Source organism: Euprymna scolopes, chromosome 46 (genome assembly GCF_053919585.1).
Source record: "Euprymna scolopes isolate OS-2025 chromosome 46, ASM5391958v1, whole genome shotgun sequence".
NCBI classification, from domain to species: Eukaryota; Metazoa; Mollusca; class Cephalopoda; order Sepiida; family Sepiolidae; genus Euprymna; species Euprymna scolopes.
Window position 1 is genome coordinate 213,547,393 of NC_136527.1, and position 5,571 is coordinate 213,552,963.

The window sequence follows — 5,571 nt, forward strand, 5'->3', positions numbered from 1 at the left end:
GGATTGATTATACAATATTTAAGATCAACTTGGTAGATAAACATTTATGGACGAGAAAAAAAAAAAAAAAAAAAAAAAAAAATTAAAGCTAGCATTTAATACAACAGAAATACATAAATTAAATACTGAAATAAAATGTAGTTATTAATATTTGAATCTTAAAATAAAAAGTGCGAATTAATAGAGAAAATCACTTATCACAACAACGCATTCCGTCTCCAAACTAGTGAAGAATTTAACTTTTAATAGCGTTCAGAAGATTTTTTTTTTAAATTAACCGTTAAGAGAAAGCGTGATTTTATTCTGAACTTTAACTAATCACGTTTTAAGCAACTTATGATATAAAACAAAATCGGATGGGGGGGGTTCTTCCGAAGGTTAGTTGGTGACGTTATAAGTAATTGCGAGATAAGATGGGAGCTCGAAATTAGGGGTGGGGGACTGAAAATGATAATATAATGGATTGATTATACAATATTTAAGATCAACTTGGTAGATAAACATTTATGGACGAGAAAAAAAAAAAAAAAAAAAAAAAATTAAAGCTAGCATTTAATACAACAGAAATACATAAATTAAATACTGAAATAAAATGTAGTTATTAATATTTGAATCTTAAAATAAAAAGTGCGAATTAATAGAGAAAATCACTTATCACAACAACGCATTCCGTCTCCAAACTAGTGAAGAATTTAACTTTTAATAGCGTTCAGAAGATTTTTTTTTTAAATTAACCGTTAAGAGAAAGCGTGATTTTATTCTGAACTTTAACTAATCACGTTTTAAGCAACTTATGATATAAAACAAAATCGGATGGGGGGGGTTCTTCCGAAGGTTAGTTGGTGACGTTATAAGTAATTGCGAGATAAGATGGGAGCTCGAAATTAGGGGTGGGGGACTGAAAATGATAATATAATGGATTGATTATACAATATTTAAGATCAACTTGGTAGATAAACATTTATGGACGAGAAAAAAAAAAAAAAAAAAAAAATTAAAGCTAGCATTTAATACAACAGAAATACATAAATTAAATACTGAAATAAAATGTAGTTATTAATATTTGAATCTTAAAATAAAAAGTGCGAATTAATAGAGAAAATTACTTATCACAACAACGCATTCCGTCTCCAAACTAGTGAAGAATTTAACTTTTAATAGCGTTCAGAAGATTTTTTTTTTAAATTAACCGTTAAGAGAAAGCGTGATTTTATTCTGAACTTTAACTAATCACGTTTTAAGCAACTTATGATATAAAACAAAATCGGATGGGGGGGGGGTTCTTCCGAAGGTTAGTTGGTGACGTTATAAGTAATTGCGAGATAAGATGGGAGCTCGAAATTAGGGGTGGGGGACTGAAAATGATAATATAATGGATTGATTATACAATATTTAAGATCAACTTGGTAGATAAACATTTATGGACGAGAAAAAAAAAAAAAAAAAAAATTAAAACTAGCATTTAATACAACAGAAATACATAAATTAAATACTGAAATAAAATGTAGTTATTAATATTTGAATCTTAAAATAAAAAGTGCGAATTAATAGAGAAAATCACTTATCACAACAACGCATTCCGTCTCCAAACTAGTGAAGAATTTAACTTTTAATAGCGTTCAGAAGATTTTTTTTTTAAATTAACCGTTAAGAGAAAGCGTGATTTTATTCTGAACTTTAACTAATCACGTTTTAAGCAACTTATGATATAAAACAAAATCGGATGGGGGGGGGGTTCTTCCGAAGGTTAGTTGGTGACGTTATAAGTAATTGCGAGATAAGATGGGAGCTCGAAATTAGGGGTGGGGGACTGAAAATGATAATATAATGGATTGATTATACAATATTTAAGATCAACTTGGTAGATAAACATTTATGGACGAGAAAAAAAAAAAAAAATAAAAAAATAAAAAATTAAAGCTAGCATTTAATACAACAGAAATACATAAATTAAATACTGAAATAAAATGTAGTTATTAATATTTGAATCTTAAATAAAAAGTGCGAATTAATAGAGAAAATCACTTATCACAACAACGCATTCCGTCTCCAAACTAGTGAAGAATTTAACTTTTAATAGCGTTCAGAAGATTTTTTTTTTAAATTAACCGTTAAGAGAAAGCGTGATTTTATTCTGAACTTTAACTAATCACGTTTTAAGCAACTTATGATATAAAACAAAATCGGATGGGGGGGGGGTTTCTTCCGAAGGTTAGTTGGTGACGTTATAAGTAATTGCGAGATAAGATGGGAGCTCGAAATTAGGGGTGGGGGACTGAAAATGATAATATAATGGATTGATTATACAATATTTAAGATCAACTTGGTAGATAAACATTTATGGACGAGAAAAAAAAAAAAAAAAAAAAATTAAAGCTAGCATTTAATACAACAGAAATACATAAATTAAATACTGAAATAAAATGTAGTTATTAATATTTGAATCTTAAAATAAAAAGTGCGAATTAATAGAGAAAATCACTTATCACAACAACGCATTCCGTCTCCAAACTAGTGAAGAATTTAACTTTTAATAGCGTTCAGAAGATTTTTTTTTTAAATTAACCGTTAAGAGAAAGCGTGATTTTATTCTGAACTTTAACTAATCACGTTTTAAGCAACTTATGATATAAAACAAAATCGGATGGGGGGGGGTTCTTCCGAAGGTTAGTTGGTGACGTTATAAGTAATTGCGAGATAAGATGGGAGCTCGAAATTAGGGGTGGGGGACTGAAAATGATAATATAATGGATTGATTATACAATATTTAAGATCAACTTGGTAGATAAACATTTATGGACGAGAAAAAAAAAAAAAAAAAAAAAAAAAAATTAAAGCTAGCATTTAATACAACAGAAATACATAAATTAAATACTGAAATAAAATGTAGTTATTAATATTTGAATCTTAAAATAAAAAGTGCGAATTAATAGAGAAAATCACTTATCACAACAACGCATTCCGTCTCCAAACTAGTGAAGAATTTAACTTTTAATAGCGTTCAGAAGATTTTTTTTTTAAATTAACCGTTAAGAGAAAGCGTGATTTTATTCTGAACTTTAACTAATCACGTTTTAAGCAACTTATGATATAAAACAAAATCGGATGGGGGGGGGGTTCTTCCGAAGGTTAGTTGGTGACGTTATAAGTAATTGCGAGATAAGATGGGAGCTCGAAATTAGGGGTGGGGGACTGAAAATGATAATATAATGGATTGATTATACAATATTTAAGATCAACTTGGTAGATAAACATTTATGGATGAGAAAAAAAAAAAAAAAAAATTAAAGCTAGCATTTAATACAACAGAAATACATAAATTAAATACTGAAATAAAATGTAGTTATTAATATTTGAATCTTAAAATAAAAAGTGCGAATTAATAGAGAAAATCACTTATCACAACAACGCATTCCGTCTCCAAACTAGTGAAGAATTTAACTTTTAATAGCGTTCAGAAGATTTTTTTTTTAAATTAACCGTTAAGAGAAAGCGTGATTTTATTCTGAACTTTAACTAATCACGTTTTAAGCAACTTATGATATAAAACAAAATCGGATGGGGGGGGTTCTTCCGAAGGTTAGTTGGTGACGTTATAAGTAATTGCGAGATAAGATGGGAGCTCGAAATTAGGGGTGGGGGACTGAAAATGATAATATAATGGATTGATTATACAATATTTAAGATCAACTTGGTAGATAAACATTTATGGACGAGAAAAAAAAAAAAATAAAAAAATAAAAAATTAAAGCTAGCATTTAATACAACAGAAATACATAAATTAAATACTGAAATAAAATGTAGTTATTAATATTTGAATCTTAAATAAAAAGTGCGAATTAATAGAGAAAATCACTTATCACAACAACGCATTCCGTCTCCAAACTAGTGAAGAATTTAACTTTTAATAGCGTTCAGAAGATTTTTTTTTTAAATTAACCGTTAAGAGAAAGCGTGATTTTATTCTGAACTTTAACTAATCACGTTTTAAGCAACTTATGATATAAAACAAAATCGGATGGGGGGGGGTTCTTCCGAAGGTTAGTTGGTGACGTTATAAGTAATTGCGAGATAAGATGGGAGCTCGAAATTAGGGGTGGGGGACTGAAAATGATAATATAATGGATTGATTATACAATATTTAAGATCAACTTGGTAGATAAACATTTATGGACGAGAAAAAAAAAAAAAAAAAAAAAATTAAAGCTAGCATTTAATACAACAGAAATACATAAATTAAATACTGAAATAAAATGTAGTTATTAATATTTGAATCTTAAAATAAAAAGTGCGAATTAATAGAGAAAATCACTTATCACAACAACGCATTCCGTCTCCAAACTAGTGAAGAATTTAACTTTTAATAGCGTTCAGAAGATTTTTTTTTAAATTAACCGTTAAGAGAAAGCGTGATTTTATTCTGAACTTTAACTAATCACGTTTTAAGCAACTTATGATATAAAACAAAATCGGATGGGGGGGGGTTCTTCCGAAGGTTAGTTGGTGACGTTATAAGTAATTGCGAGATAAGATGGGAGCTCGAAATTAGGGGTGGGGGACTGAAAATGATAATATAATGGATTGATTATACAATATTTAAGATCAACTTGGTAGATAAACATTTATGGACGAGAAAAAAAAAAAAATTAAAGCTAGCATTTAATACAACAGAAATACATAAATTAAATACTGAAATAAAATGTAGTTATTAATATTTGAATCTTAAAATAAAAAGTGCGAATTAATAGAGAAAATCACTTATCACAACAACGCATTCCGTCTCCAAACTAGTGAAGAATTTAACTTTTAATAGCGTTCAGAAGATTTTTTTTTTAAATTAACCGTTAAGAGAAAGCGTGATTTTATTCTGAACTTTAACTAATCACGTTTTAAGCAACTTATGATATAAAACAAAATCGGATGGGGGGGGGGGGTTCTTCCGAAGGTTAGTTGGTGACGTTATAAGTAATTGCGAGATAAGATGGGAGCTCGAAATTAGGGGTGGGGGACTGAAAATGATAATATAATGGATTGATTATACAATATTTAAGATCAACTTGGTAGATAAACATTTATGGACGAGAAAAAAAAAAAAAAAAAAAAAAAATTAAAGCTAGCATTTAATACAACAGAAATACATAAATTAAATACTGAAATAAAATGTAGTTATTAATATTTGAATCTTAAAATAAAAAGTGCGAATTAATAGAGAAAATCACTTATCACAACAACGCATTCCGTCTCCAAACTAGTGAAGAATTTAACTTTTAATAGCGTTCAGAAGATTTTTTTTTTAAATTAACCGTTAAGAGAAAGCGTGATTTTATTCTGAACTTTAACTAATCACGTTTTAAGCAACTTATGATATAAAACAAAATCGGATGGGGGGGGTTCTTCCGAAGGTTAGTTGGTGACGTTATAAGTAATTGCGAGATAAGATGGGAGCTCGAAATTAGGGGTGGGGGACTGAAAATGATAATATAATGGATTGATTATACAATATTTAAGATCAACTTGGTAGATAAACATTTATGGACGAGAAAAAAAAAAAAAAAAAAATTAAAGCTAGCA